We start from the raw sequence: 16,500 nt of genomic DNA, 5'->3' as shown, positions 1-16,500 counted from the left end.
TTTTCGGTCGGGTGAGGGGCTGGTCGTTACCTATCCATCTATTCAGGGCCTTTTCGGTAGTTTGGAATAAACTTTCAAGGGAATATCTTTCTTTTATAGCCGTTCCCTGTTTACGGTAATTGAGGCCCTTGGGCCTCTCGAACCATCGGGCATGGCCCACGTATAGTACTTTGTCTTTGTCCCCGGCTTCGTCATCAGAGGATGACTCAGCCTTTCCGTCCGGTCCTGCTTCGTGTGAGGCTATTATTGCCTTTCGGATTTTGGTCAACATGCTGTCTGTCTGTCCTGATTTATCATGCTGACCGGCATCTATGTGATCACTCCAACCTATATAACAAGGGTGTACGTCCCCGTCACCTTCGTCTTTTTTCCTGATCAGACAGTTAATTAGGAAACGAAGGATATAGTTCTTAACAATTACTTTTCGGTTTTGTGTGGCCTCTGCTATGCACTCAGGACCCTCCCCTGTTCTTATGAAATTATACATTTTCTTTAGGTTTTTATCCATATCTGGTAATTTTTCCAAATATGCGACTGCTTGTCTAAGTCTTAGTGAAATCACGAGCATATTGCCCTTTCCTGGATCTGGATCGTATATACATTCGGAGATGTCTACTTTTACAGTCGGCCCCCCTCCTGATGCTGTCCCAGATCCCTCCCCGCCGTCCTCGAGCTCCTGGAGCTGGGCCTGTGTTGAGGGTGCAGGGAAAGATCCGTCTAGGTATGCTGGTGGGGATTCCTCTAGGTAGGCGGTAACGAACGCTTCGGATGCTGTTGGTCTTATTTTTCGGGGTACTTGTGGTGGCACTCTAACGGGTCTTTCTACTGGGGCCACTCTTGCTAGTTCCTCTGAAAGGACGGGATAAATACCAGCAACGACAGTATTTCTTTCTCTTTCAGCCTGTTCTCTTTTTACCCGCTCCCCTTCCTCCTGTAACTTCTTTTCTTTGGCTTTTTCAGACTCCTGTCTACTTCTCTCTGCTTTGTGGAACTCTTTCTCTGTTCTTCAAAGTGACTCCTTGCGCCAAAACTCAATGGCATCCTTCTGAGCAGGTCTACATTTTCTCTTCCATAGCTCTTCCTCTACCTTCATAATGCATTCCGCATCCCACGTTCCCGTGATAGGCCATCTATACTGTGTCTCTAAATCCTTCGTGTAATCCACCCATAGCTCTAAAAACAACACGGCCTCTAAACCATGTTTACAGTACATGAAATGTCCAGGTGTGTCTCTAGGCGGAATGTTAACTGATTCCTCTAATACACCTTTCCTAGTACCTATTTTACGCAGTTTCAAAAACAACGGCATGTTGAAATGTAACCTAAAACAAAATCACAATGAAACAATCTTACATACAAACCTGACACATTCAAACCTAACTGAACCTGACTAAGACAATAACATTCATACAGTTGAATCGGTGCACCTGAATACTTGAATGACTCTATGCATGCACTTGTATACTTGAATACTTGAAAACTCTATGCACTGGAATACAGCACAACCATACCGGTCTCACAAGTGAGACACGTCTTTACCGTGTTCATTAAATGAACCCGTCTTTATGCAACCCCCATGAAACTCACCGGGAAGCAGAACTTGAAGGCCTCGGACACTCGACGCTGCGCATGCGCGGGAATGGCGTATCTTTGGCGGATCTCTAGAAACCTCGGACACAGCTCTCTCGCAGGGTGGGCTCTGGGTCGGGACGATCCGCAATCCTCACCGCCTCGTATGGATGCCTGGTCGCAGTCCGTCTCCTCCGTTGGCCTGAGGGAGTTGGCGGGAAAACCCGCGACGTGTACACTTGAAGTCCGTCACGGCTGTAGAAGGGGGCAAAACTGGACCTTCATCTCTGGCGCGTGGGGAAGGGGATTCGTCCCTGTTCGGGCGCCATATAAATGTCGTAAATAAAGTATTACGCACTCATAATTTCTATAGGTATCAATAGGATCATGCATAAAGCAAGAGGCTGAGTCCGTGGTATCAGGTTCAAAAGGGCTTTATTCCAATAACTCGAGTTATAGGGAGAATGGTTCCATCACCACAGGGATCAGGAAGGGTCTTCTGAAACTTTATTCACAGAGTACAGTATATATACATTCAATATTATACGTAAGCAGGAGCGCTTCAGGCAGAGCAAGAGAGAATGAGATAAGAGCATGTGGGCGTGTAAGTAGGCGTGAAGGTGGGTGGGTGTCCATGTGGGCGTCCACTTGATGAGTCATAGGTGTGTGTCATAGGTGGGTGGGTACCTGCAGGGGGTTGCGAGATCAGCTAGAACTTTACTGGAACTTTGCCTTATTTGTGCTCAACTCGAGCATGACGTGTAACTGACGTGTAACTGGGGGAAGGTTGCTGTGCAGCCAGGGAGTCTGGAAGAGAGGCCTTCAGTGTCAGGACGACCAGCACATCTTGTATTATCTGATATCTAAAGTCCGGAGCAGGAACTGATCTGTGACATAGGTTGCCCATCACCAAGAGCCGATGTGGCTTCTATTTCTTTATTCACTGCGTGGGCCTTCCATGGGGGCTATCGGTTTTTCACTGACGTGAGCTTTGCAATCACCGAGAGGGAGACAGAAAGGCTAGGCTCTATCCTTTGCAGGCGGGTTTTGTTTATTCCTCCTTTTCCAGGCAGGAATGTGATTCAGTAGGAGTAAGCAGATAACCGTGCTCCATACTATCTCGGCACCCCGGACTGGGCCCCTTTGGCTGAGGCCCAAGTGTGCGAGGCCAAGGATACGCAGCTGCAGCTCTCAGAGCGTCTGAGGCCTGAAACCTCTTTTCGGGCTCCGGCTGAGCCACAAAATGGGCTTTCATGAAAATGGCACGAGTGCAGGAAAACATGATGCAAAACGTGTAGGCCTCAGTGCAGATTTGTCGTTTCTCTCATGGGAGACTTGATGGCAGGCCACGTTATGGCATAGGCATCATGGTTGACAGGCCATGGAGGGAAAATGCATGGCGTACATGCATGTACACAAAACGTTGGGGAACACATAGGGGACACATAGGCCTTGTCATAATCTTTATTTTCTCACTATTACAAAACTGTATATAATACCTATTGGAATACAGTTCTCACTATTTAGCAAATGCTACTCCTATATACCTGTAAAGAAAGAGAAACACACTTCTAGCAGTGGCTTCATGTGTAGAAGGATCAATGCTCCTCCTAGCTGTTAAGCCTTTACATCAGGCAGTACTGTAACATAAACCAGATGATTAGGCCGAGAGCAAAAAAGAAACAACTTGCAACCTCATACGACTCATTATCTTTCACTGAATACCCACCACTGTAGTTGCAAAGTTCCACATCACAAGGGAGGAAGGATGGATTCTATGTTCATCCTCTCACTATACCCTTGCTACAAAGGACGAACAAAAAAACACAACATGCACCGTAAAACAGATTCATTAAGATTCAGTTGAAGGATTGTCTGTTGAACATTATTAGATTCATAATGCAATGCCACTTATCCACCTGAATACCTTGCTGTCAATTTTATGGTATAAAGTTTTGAAGAACAAGTAATCGCTATACCACCTGGTACATTCAAATGTCTCTGTTTCAAGTTGGGGAGTCTTAACAGGGTTGGCACAAGAGCTTTGAGGCCCCTTCGTAGTAGCGATATTTCAAGCACCTCAGAAAATGAGCACTTCCGATTTATCAAGGCTAGGTTTGTTGATTACTGAGAATAGGCGGCTTGCCCCTTCTATCTGCCACAATGGTAACGAAACGGGGAGGTGGTGTCATGGACACCCTCACCGCACCAAGCGAGGATCACAGCAACCCTCATGAATTCCTTGGCGTGTTCAGGATACCGGCCATGAGTCGGCAGCGTCTTCAGGAAAAATATGCGCCGATCGTCGTCTCTGACGCCCGGCATTCATAACCTCAACGTTGTGACATGACATCACTTCCTGTGCGCGCACTCGACGTGCCACACAGGATTCTGGGGATTGAAGTTCCTACCCCAGTGTTTTCCGATCCACCATGCCTGTAGTGTTCGGTACGCAGCGGCGTACCTGTCCCATGTCCCTGCCTGTTCTTCCCGCCGATTCCCTGCGGTGCCCGCCTCCCGTTAATGCAAGGGTGTATGGGGTAAGTGTGTAACAAAAATACTATCGCTTTTGCCTCCCGTGCTCTAACACCTACTGAATGCAACTATTGCACGATTGAACGGGAGGCCCTTGCCATTGTCTGGGCAGTTCAGAAATTTAAAACGCATATTCAGTGTGAGCTCTTTACTGATCACAAATCTCTAGTCTCGTTATTGTCTGGTGATGGTCTAGGTAAGTCCTCAGCAAGGCTATTTAGATTGCTTTCCAAATTACAAGAATACAATCTCATTGTAAAATATATTCAAGGAGGTAAAAACATCCGAGCTGATTACCTTTCCCGTATCCTCTTCCTGATTGCAGTGAAGGTGAAAACGATATCCATAAAGATTGTGTGGTTGGTCTCATAGATGCTGTTTCCATGTGTCATGGCAGCATCTCACAGGATGAATGGGCATCAGCCATGGCACTTGATGAAACTCTCAAAAAAGTGGAGGTTTTCATTAAAAGTAAATGGCCTCCTAATAAAAATTTGAGTAATGAAGTGAAGCATTTTGTGCAAATTAGTGGAGAATTATCCTTTGAAAATGGAGTTTGTGTGAGGAATGGTTTGTTCGTACCTCCCATTTCACTGAGAGAAAAGATTATCAATATTGGCCACGAAGGCCATTTAGGCATTTCTGCAATCTGCAAAAGAATAAAAGACATTTACTGGTGGCCAGGCCTAGACAAACAAGTTGCTCGTTTCATTGACAAATGCCCTAGTTGTGTTCTTTCCGACCAGCATTGGAAAACCCTCAAGAAGCCTTTGCTTCCTGTCCCATTCCCTGACTCTCCTTGGGAGAAAATTGTCTTGGACTTTTCAGGACCTTTAATGTATTACCTTCAGACAAAAGGTACTGTTTAGTTGCTATTGACTCTCATACCAAATGGATATATTACTCATTTGTACAAGAAGCCAAATCCTCTACTGTTATTTCATTTCTTCAAGGTATTTTTAAGGTTGAAGGTACTCCGCATTGTGTTGTCACTGACAATGGCCAACCTTTTCTTTCACATCAAGTCACCAGTCTCATGGAAAGTTATGAGATCAAACATTGTCAAGTTGCATTGCATAGCCCTTCTTCTAACGGACTTGTGAAGAGGGCCAGTCGTTTCATTAAAGAAGGGGTCCAAACTGCTGTAGCAACTAATCTTGATGTAGGTGATTTCTTACAAAAAAAGGTTTGGGCCTAATTAACAACACCTCATTCTACAACTGGTGTTACACCTTTTAAAGCTCTCAGGGGCAGGGAAGCTAGGTCCCAGATCATGCCACAATGGTTCACTGATTTAGCAGTAGGTTCTGCTTTACATTACAAAAGGAATACTTTGGTTGATCCTCAAATTACTAAAACTAGAGTTGCTGATAAGCAATTTCTACAGAAAAAATCCTATGATGGTTCTTCCACATCATTTGGCCCTAATATCAAAACTAATGATTGGGTTCTTATAAAGAAACCTTACAAAGTTTGCAAAGGCCAATCTAAATTCACACTACCCTTTCGGGTTGTCAGGGTCACCAAACCCTCTGTTCTGTTAGAGAATAGAGGTTGGTGGAATAATAACAATGTTGTGAAACTTACTGACAATCAAGTTAAAATATTTAACAAAGTTTATGCTAACAGGTCTGATGAAAATGATACTGATTTTACTTTTGGACCTGGTTTTGATTTCACTAATTTCTCCAATGCTACCAATTTTAACACTAATTCTTCAATTTCCTCACCGAATTGCTCTGACATGGTTTCACCTACTCGTTCTTGTACTTCACCTACTATGGCACCTGTACGTGATCAGCAAGATTGTAGAATGCCTATTAAATTTCATGATTATGTCTTGTATTAAAGTTCTGTATTATATGGGGGGAGGGTATGTGGTATTCTGGATGGGTGCAGACAAGCTTGCCTTAGGCGCTCCTTATTTATTTATTTATTTATATGCTTGTAGAGCGCAGGAAGTCAACCCCCGAAAGGGTATCTCCGCGCTTATGTTTTACCAAGGAGCCTCACAATTAAACATAATAAAGAAAGAGAGAAAAAAAGAAAAAAAACCTAGCCGACGACAAATAAAAACGTTTTCAGGGACTTCCTAAAGGATTGAGGATTAGTCATACTTTTGAGAGCTAGGGGCAGAGAATTCCAAAGGACAGGGCCTTTATAGGACAGGGCTCGCCCTCCCTGCCTGGCTCTTTTTTTCCTTGGGACCTGGAGTTGTTGCTGACTGCTGGAGCGTAGAACACGACTGGGTATGTGGAATTTGAATAATTTTTTTAAGTATTTAGGTCCATTACCAAACAAACAGTTGTGGATGGTGCAGCAGATTTTGAACTTTACACGCTGTCTTATTGGCAACCAGTGAAGTTTTGTCAGGAGAGGAAGTGATGGGGACCTTGGCTGAGCGTTGAGAACTAGTCTTGCAGCTGTGTTTTGGACTACCTGTAGTCTCTGTAGTTGTTCTTCATTTGCCGAGACCAGTAGACCATTACAGTAGTCCAATCTACTTGTAACCAACGCTTGGACAAGAGTCTTCCTATAGCAGTCTGACAAAAATGGGAAGACTCGTCGTAGCAGCCCAATGATCTGAAAGCAGGAGCCTGCTACTTGGTTGATGTGCTCTTTAAACAGAAGAGGTTTATCCAGGCGCACACCGAGGTTTTTGACAGTATGTTTGGGGATAGGGGTTGGTCCTAAATCCGATGGCCACCATTCCGGGGACCACAGAAGTGTGGCCTCTCCAAACAACATTACCTCAGTCTTGCCTACATTACACTGGAGGCAATTGTTGGCCATCCAGTGGGATACTGCTCTCATTCCGTCCGCAAAAGATTTTTGTATTGCGGGCGTCAAGGTTTTAAAAGGGAATAGAAGCTGGGTGTCGTCAGCGTACGACACTGGGGTGAAACCATAAGATCTTACAATGTCCGCCAGGGGGGCTACATATATGTTAAATAGAGTGGGACTTAGGCATGAGCCTTGTGGCACTCCCTTAGTGAGCTCCCTGGAGATTGAACGGTGGGGGCCCAGTCTCACTTCTTGTTGGCGGTCCGAAAGAAAGCTTTTCAACCAAGCAAGAGCCCCCCCATCTATTCCCCTCTCCCTTAGACGACCAAGAAGTATCTCATGAGACACAGTGTCAAAGGCAGCGGATAGATCTAACAGCACTAGAATCATTGAGTTTCCTCCATCCAGTGACATCTTGATGTTATCAGTCACTGAAAGGAGGGCAGATTCTGTGCTGTGATTGGGCCTGAATCCAGATTGAGAAAAATCTAGGCCCTCCGTTGCCTCGATGTATTTTGACAGATGAATGTTTACGTGTCTCTCGGTCATCTTACTGAGAAAGGGTAAGAGGGAGATGGGTCGGAGATTGGAGAGGTCGGTCCATGGAGTTGCTGCGTTCTTTCGTATAGGGTTCACCACTGCTTTTTTCCAGGCAATGGGTACAGACCCTTCTCTAAGAGAGTGGTTGATCAGTGTTAGAATGAAGGGCCCGAGCAGGGATTGCAGAGAGGCAGTTATTTTAGCTGATAAAAAGTCTTCTGGGGATCCAGTTTTTATATGGCTCATAAGAGCGGTCAGATCAGAATCATTAACTGCCGGAAATATCGTAAGTGTGGTGTTATTAGGTGTTGGCAAGGTAAAAGGGGAAGAGGAGCTGTCGCTCTTTTGATTTTGATTAGCGGTCAATAGAATTTTATCATAAATCAAATTGATTTTACTTTCAAAAAACGAGGAAATTTCGTCACATAATTGTTGAGAAAAGTCATCAGGGCTTTTGCATGCAGTGGGTTTTACAAACTCCTGAAGAATTTTGAATAATTCTTTGGATCGGTTTCCCGCTTCTGCAAGTTGTTGAGAGATGTTATTCCTACGGGCAAGTTTGATGTTTTTATAGTACTTGGTCTGAGCCTCATGATGAGCTTTCTTATTTTCCTCAGTTCGTGTTTTCCTCAATTTTTTTTCCAGCCTTCTACACTTTTGTTTTTCTGCCCTGATCTCTTCGGTATACCATATTTCCTGTTTGGTAACAGGGAATTGTTTGTGTAGTTTTAAAGGTGCAATTTTATCAATCGCTTCTTTAAGAGAAGTATTGAATTTAGTTAGGATGGTCTCAATGTTGTCTGTCTCAGTCAATGTTGGCTGCTTCCATTCCTTATGCAAATCCTCAATGGTGACTTTATGCCATTGTCGGCGCCAGATTGGTGGAAGAGAATTTTTATTGGAGGGCTTCTCCATCTTGGATAGTGAAAATTCCACAATGAAGTGATCGGACCACATTATTTGAACCGGAGGAGAGCATTGTATTTTGGGAAAATTGGTAAATACCAAATCAAGAAGATGTCCACCTATATGTGTAGGCTCATGATTTTGCAATGTCAAACCCAGAGAGGATAGATCTGAAATCAGGGATATTGTGTCAGGAAGTGTAGAATTGTCAACATGGACATTGAAGTCGCCAAGAAGAAGGAAATCTTATTTTGCTTTAAGATGAGGGGCCAAACATTCTAATAAAGCAAGGGAGAAGCCTGTAGAAGACCCTGGAGGACGATAAACTAAGGCTCCTTTCCAAAATCTATTTGTGGCATATTGCATTTTGAAAATTATTATCTCAAAGAGTGGGTTAATCTTCTGTTCCAGTATAATGATCTTTAGGTGTTCTTTATGTATGATGGCTAAGCCACCACCCATTTTCTCTGGCCGATCCAAATGGACCAACTTATAGCTGACGGGAATCGCAACAGCAATGGCTGGGACAGTGTGAGGTTTCAACCACGTTTCTGTTAGAAAGCAAAGATCTGGTGAAGTGGTGTGTATTAGATCCCATACCTCAAGTTGGTGGCTAGGCAGGGAGCGTGTATTTAGAAGAATGCACTTTGTCCCCTTAGTCCCTGTAGATAGAGTATGGTCACTTTTATTTAACTTCTTGATGCACGAATTTAAGAAACGGGTTTGATGTTTGCAATGTGAGCACAAGAAGGGGCCTCAGGATACGGCCAGGAATGTATGGAGCATTCTGAAAAAGAGAGTGGTCTAAGGTGGAGTAGCATTTGTGCCGTATACCTGATGTGGGAGGCCTTGTCGGAAGCAATGGGTGTGGGTATCTGGTCCGAAGCCCCTGGTCCCGTCCTGTCGCGGACGGGCGCAGACGGGCAGGACTCTGGCACGACTCCGGCGCAGGTCCGGCGCGTCCGCTGTACGCGTCCGCTGCGCGGTGCCATAGCCGTTCCTTTTAAAGTGCTGCTAGAGCGCGTCACCCGCCTGCCCCACACCCAATATGGCCGCCAAAACCGGCACCCCAGCCCTCGGCGTCGATACTCGGCCGAGGGCGGACCGGAGGCCGGGAAAGGGGGAAGGAGCTCACAGCGCCGAGAAGCGCAACGAAAGCGTCCTGTCCACACCGCTCCAGCACAAGCGAAGCGGACCACCCAGGTAGGAGTACACACAATCAAGAATGCTAAAAATGCAGTAAATGCACAGAGCGCTCAAAATAAAATAGAGACAGAGAGAGACACCTCCCGGCTGCGCCTCAGGAGGGGAAAATTTCTGTTGGTAGTAAACACCGATGAAGGTTCACTCTTTCCCTTTTAAAGTGCTGCTTGAGCGCGTCACCCGCCTGCCCCACACCCAATATGGCCGCCAAAACCGGCACCCCAGCCCTCGGCGTCGATACTCGGCCGAGGGCGGACCGGAGGCCGGGAAAGGGGGAAGGAGCTCACAGCGCCGAGAAGCGCAACGAAAGCGTCCTGTCCACACCGCTCCAGCACAAGCGAAGCGGACCACCCAGGTAGGAGTACACACAATCAAGAATGCTAAAAATGCAGTAAATGCACAGAGCGCTCGAAATAAAATAGAGACAGAGAGAGACACCTCCCGGCTGCGCCTCAGGAGGGGAAAATTTCTGTTGGTAGTAAACCTTCTGTTGGTAGTAGCCTTCAGCGCGCCAGTGGCGCAGCTGCACAGCGGTCGCCATTAAGTAGGGGTTGGGAGGGCTGGACAGCTAGGAGGTGGGAGCGGGGAGGGGAGCTGGATTGGGCCGGTCGCACTGGTCGTGCTGAGGGGGAGATTGAGATGGGGTAAAACTGAATGAAAAACGGAGGAAAGAAGCTGAAGGAGAGTGAAGGGGGAGCTTGAAATGAGGGGAAAACGACAGAAAATGGAGGAAGACCCAGAAGGAGAGTGAAGGGGGAGATAGAAGTGAGGGGAAAAACGAGTGAAAATGGAGAGAAAAAGTGGAGCGAGAGAATGGAGACAGAGGTCAACTAGACCACCAGGAATGAGGCGCAGATGAAACCTGCGGGTGGAGGAGGGCATCAAACATCAACACTCGAGAGTGCAGGGGCTCAGGGGAAGGCCTCACTTAATGGTGGAGCTGCGAGGGAGGGAGGGAGGGAGGGAGGGAGAGCAATTTCACTGACAATGGCTACATGCGAATATGGAGAGATGATGGATATATATTTGAGAGATCTTTTGGATTTCACTGTTATTCTAAAAAAATACAAGAATGACTTGTGGCATGTCGAAATCCAAAACTTATTAAAGTCATAGACATAGTCAAAGGTATTGAAAGATCTTTATTTTCTACAAATATGTTAACATTAGGAAATAAACAAAATCAATCAGTTTATTTTGTCCATGAAAAGAAAACGGACTCAAAAAGTGGTGGAACTTCTATGACTGTAAAGGAGAACCAAAAGTCCGACAAATTCTTTGTAAAAAAAAGCCTTTTATTTCATTATCATCATCATAAAAACTTAATTCAGATTTGCATGAATCCATAAAAGCATCAAATTTAAGAACATTGCATCGCAAACCATTATTTCACATTGCATTTAAAACATCGCTAGATATATACTAAGATTCGTTAAAGATGCATATACAGACATTAATAGTGACATCATCATTTAAGTTCTTAAATATTCTAATCTGCAATTTCAACATTTTATGCTTGATGCTGTGACTTATAAAACAGGCTAATTTATAATATCCCAGTTAACATCATCTCAGGGCATTAGCTTAGATAAGACTGTAGTCGGCTGAGGTATTATCCCCATGAAACCTGTTCATATCTCTTTCTAAGGGCTATAATTTTCTTTAAAACGTTAAAAACTGCTCAACAAATATCTTCCTTTTCCAGGCACTGTAAGTAACATAGACCTTCCAGATGGAGTCTAACATGTAATCTCCGCACTCCTATAAATTGGGTATTAAAAAGTCTCACCCTCGGGCCTCGTATAAAGGGCAGACCAGGAGCAAATGGCAAGTCATTGTGTGTAGATGATTGATCACACATATATGGCGGTAGCTCGTGGGACCAGCAGTTTTTAATAGCGAAGGCTACAAGAAAGTGGATTGTGCACAATCTAAAAAGAGATCGATACCGCCTATAGACAGGGTTCGTCACCCAGATTAAATATGGTTCTGTATCATTTGTTGTCACTAGTGGCCCATATCCTACCAGTGTTGGCATGCTTTGTGCTTCCGTTAGCCCATTATTAGTGCAATACCTTAAAAATATACATTTTACTATATCTTTTGTGGTTGCCATAATAGTGGATGGATTGTCATACAACTCTTTTGTGCTTAACAATTCAAAAGACTTCTTTACGTAAAGCAGCCAGGGGATGTCAACCATCCTTGATAGACCCAAGCACTCCAATATGCATGCACGCACCAATGAAGCCTCAGGATAAACCATGCCTTAACCTATAACAATAAAAGTAGTTTAATTGTTATGGATGTGGCTCAAAAAATCACTTAGGAAATCATTCAGGGTATCCAACTATTGGTAAAAGATGTATGAAGTGCCAAAAAGTGGAGCATTATGGGGCTGTTTGTAGAAATACCAGGCCAGCTAGCAAAGTAAAAGTGAAGTCAGTACATGATTTAGATGAGGAAATGTGTTCCAACATTGTACTTACTATTGTACTTACTATTGACTTAAAACAAGGAAAATGTAAAGGTTCATTAGGTAACATAGAATTATCTATAATGGCTCATTCAAGTTCTCCTATTTCAATTTTGGCTCATCGTACATTTTATAGATTGTGGAAGAATGTGAAATTGATAGAGTCAGATGACAATCCAAAAGCATTTGATAATTTGAGATTGAAATGCTAGAATACTTTAATGACATTTAAATTCAAAGGACGTTCCATAAAAATGTAAATGTATGTGGCATTACCAAGAAGAGATATAGTAGAATGGTAAGATATTGGTAAACTCGGTAATTTGTTCAGACCAGGTTCTGGGAAATCCATACTGTTTGGAGATATGCTTATTCTCAGTCTAGACCTGAAAAAGCAGGATTTGGTACTTGAGGTGCTGGAAAAACATTATAAGGTATTTCCCACACATAATGCTTGTGTAAAAGGATTTGAGCATCATATCAAGTTATAAGAAAATGCCTTACCAGTGACTCATAAAGTTCGACATGTACCACTTTCAGTCAGAAAGAACTGAAAGAAATATTAAGTACACTGTGTAAAGATGGTGTAATAGAACCTAATAACTTATCAGAATGGGTTTCGGAAATAGTGATTACTAAGAAGAAATATGCTGAACTTAGACTTTGTGCATATTTAAGATCATAAAATAAAAACATCATAACTTCCGAAAATTCAGAAGAGGCGTAAATCAGTCATTGGTGAAAACTACTTTTCAATTATCAATTTAAAATCTGAGTATCATCATGTGAAGTTGTTTGAAAGTTCAAAAGATTTAACCACTTTTATTACACTTTTGGGAGTGTATCGCTATGTCCGTCTGGCAACAGCTACCAGTGTGTTCCAAAAGTTAATAGATTATCCTTCTTGAGGGCATGCAAGGTGTGAGGACCATCCAAGAAGGAATTATGATTCATGCTCAGACTGTACGATAACGTAATGACATTTTGAACAAGGTATTGGAGATACTTGAAAATAGATGTATGACTGTCACTAAATCTAAATGTAAATTTTTTGAAACAGTTGTGGAATTTGCGGGACATACTGTATCTTCTGCAGGTATTACACCAAACGTTGATTTAATAAAAGCCTATACCCATCAACAAAGATACGTTAAAGTCATTTCTTGGAATTATTGAATATTATGCATGTTTTATTCAACATTACATAATTTCAGTTGAACCATTAAGGAGATTACTTTAACAAAAAGGCTAGATTTGAATGGAGTACAGAGCAAGAGAACGTTTTCCAGGACATCAAACAGGTTATTATTGCAACATCTGCACTTAAATCACATGATCCCAAGGGAAGAAATATCATCACAGTAGATGCCAGTGGCATAGGCTTATGAGCTATTTTTAGGGCTAAAAGATGCAGAAAAAGTACAGTACTATTGAGAGAGAAGTCTTGGCAAGTGTGTAGGCTGTACAAAAATTGAAAAACTAATTATGGGGGAAAGATTTTGGAATAGTTCATAAATAACTTTTGTCTGTGTTTGACGGTTGTGGTAGAGGAACGGCAACTGCTTCTTGAAGATTGAACAGGTTGATGTCTAGATTACAGGAATATAATTTTGTAGATGGACATATATCTGAAGGATTGAACAGAAGGGGTTGTCTTGATCACCAATTGGAGATGTGGATGAACATTATGGTATGTCAGATCAGGATTGCATTATTTTCGATGCCATTGGTGGTTGTGTCGGGTCTACCCATAATAATGAATGGATGGAAGCTTTGAAAAAGGATATTGTTTGGAGTCTGATTTAAGAGTATGTGACAAATGGTTGGCCACCAATCAGTAACTTGAATAATACAATAAAAGGTTATAAACAGAATGCTGATGAATTGACCATTGAAGGAGAATTGTGCATGAGACATGATGAATTTGTACCACCTTGTATACTGTTAGATTGCAAAGGATGCATCAATGGTTTAAAAAGTAGACATCAATGGATTACACAAGAGACATTAATAGCTTACAAAGGAGGCATCAAGGGTATGCAAAGGAGGCATCAACGCTATGCAAAGGAGGCATCAAAGGTTTACACATCAGGGATCAGTGGTTTACAAAGGAGGCATCAATGGGTTAAAAAGGAGGCATCAACGGGTTACAAAGGAGGCATCAATGGGTTACAAAGGAGGCATCAACGGTATGCAAAGGAGGCATCAAAGATTTACAAATGAGGCATTAGTGGATTACAAAGGAGACATTAATAGCTTACAAAGAGGTATCAGTGGTTTGCAAAGGAGGCATCAATGGGTTACACAAAAGGCATCATTGCTTTACACAGGGCGTCAATGGGTTACAAAGGAGGCATCAATGATTTAAACATGAGGCGTCAATGGGTTACAAAGGAGGCATCAATGATTTAAACATGAGGCGTCAATGGGTTGCAAAGGAGGCATCAATGATTTAAACATGAGGCGTCAATGGGTTACAAAGGAGGCATCAATGATTTAAACATGAGGCGTCAACGGGTTACAAATGAGGTGTCAATGATTTAAACATGAGGCGTCAATGGGTTGCAAAGGAGGCATCAATGATTTAAACATGAGGTGTCAATGGGTTACAAAGGAGGCATCAATGATTTAAACATGAGGCGTCAACGGGTTACAAAGGATGCATCCTTTACGTGACTCTCTGAGAGGTCCCAAAATTGCAGCGCACTCAAGCTCTGTGCTGCCGTAAGCAGGAAAATGTTAATTTGCACTCACTCCTGACACTCCAAAGGACCGATACAGATGTGAATGACATTGGCACCAAAGCTAATGGCTGAAGGAGTTTGACCCCTTGAACAGTCTATGTCTGCTAATTACAAGCGGATTCAGATTGTGAATAGCCTTCAGGCAACCAACCCTTGCTAGGAATTGTTATGATTATGATAATGGTTATGAGTATGATGAATATTTTTATTATTATTATTGTTTATGAGACCGGTAAAGCTGCATTTTTCGCCCAAACTAAAAATCAAAGAAACTATAAACCACAGATTCCATCTTCGGGAGTCTTACCCGAGATTGAAGAAGACAAGATTTCTGCATGAAAATGTAAATCTATAATTGTTTTCTCATTTTAGGCCCTGATGCTTTGGCTGAGAGGACTCTGTGCGCTGGAGAAGAAACGTTAATGCTTCTAAGAACCAGAAGATCCCCTCTTGCATCAATGGACAGAAAGACAAAGCTTATAATTGAAAATGTTTTGGTAACAATTTGTTCAGCTTCAAATTATTTTGTTTTTCGGGTGCTGCAATTGTGACCTCTTATATTCAGACTGATTCCAGTTCGTTTCTGTGACGTGGGACAATGATGATTTCTGTTCAGAAACAATTAGATTTTGTAATTAACCATCAAGCTTATTATCTTTAAGTTTTAAGACTGGAAATAACATGTTTAGTTCATGTAACACATCTATTCTAATATGCAAGAATAAAACAAACATAATTATTGTTATATTGAACTAAAATTGTAACAATTTTAACAAAAGGTGATTTATCCGATAAAGAAATCAGGGCAGTACTGAAAGGAGAAGATGCAATAATGGAGACATAAGCATTAAAAGAAGCGGGGGAGAAAATAGACACAGTATTATAAAAGACATTTGACAGCAGTGAAATTGTACAGAGTGTAACTAGATCAGTTTGGTTTCCGGACGCATCTTTCAATGTCCAACTGTACCCACTTTACTGAGAGGAGTAAATGCCATCGGCCTCCTCATCTCTTCCAACTGGACGTAAGCGGTGCCATCTCCACCGCATCAAAAACAGCACAGACTTCAAGGAAGCGACAGCCATTGAGATAATGACCTTCATGCCAAATGCCACTGGCTAGAATCCCTGCTCCATGGTGTTGCATTCAGCCCTACATCTGTCCTGTTGACACTGAATAGACCTGGGACCCTGGATCCATCTTTTAACTCACTGCACAGCATTAACAAGCATTTACAATGCAACGGTCTCGGCATTGTTAAAGTTAGAGCTATTGGCATTGCTCATGACAATGCCGTTTCTTTAAATGTTTAAAAACAAAAACATAAACAAAAATAATGTCATGAGCAATGCCAATAGCTCTAACTTTACCAATGCCGAGACCATTGCATTGTAAATGCTTGTTTTCGTCCGCTTTGGTACATTTCCCAAACCCTCTGATATTACTTTTATTGATGGTGAGTGAGGCAGGAAGGCTGGCCGTCTGCCCCCTCCCCAAGGTCCTGACAGGAAGTGGTAGGTGGGACTAGGGGGAGCTGGAGGGAACTCGCAGGCTCCGGTATTGTTTTCAGAAGCGCAGAGTGTAAAGTTGGAGGCAGAGCTGCCGTCCCCATCCTTCCAAACCCGAGCCAGGGGGAGTGACCGAGCCTCGGACTGCAGCGTGCAGCTGTCTAGGGCCGCTGCACTCCGCGCTGCTGCATCGCCTTCACAATGCACAGCACTGTTTGTTTATTGGCGGCCGGT

General features: G+C 43.0%; 1 protein-coding gene across 2 annotated transcripts in view; it reads left to right on the top strand.

Annotated features, from left to right (window-relative positions):
- Positions 1 to 15,502, top strand: part of LOC146808729 (cell adhesion molecule CEACAM6-like) — a 185,445-nt gene extending 169,943 nt beyond the window's left edge. For both annotated transcript variants that reach the window (XM_085615538.1, XM_085615537.1), the window contains exon 8: positions 15,130 to 15,502. The gene's annotated coding sequence lies outside the window, so the exon portion shown is untranslated. The remainder of the gene's footprint in view (positions 1 to 15,129) is intronic.
- Positions 15,503 to 16,500: the final 998 nt, after the last annotated feature.

The sequence above is a fragment of the Triturus cristatus genome, chromosome 7 (assembly GCF_964204655.1).
Source record: "Triturus cristatus chromosome 7, aTriCri1.1, whole genome shotgun sequence".
NCBI classification, from domain to species: Eukaryota; Metazoa; Chordata; class Amphibia; order Caudata; family Salamandridae; genus Triturus; species Triturus cristatus.
This window is presented reverse-complemented; position numbering and strand designations above follow the sequence as displayed.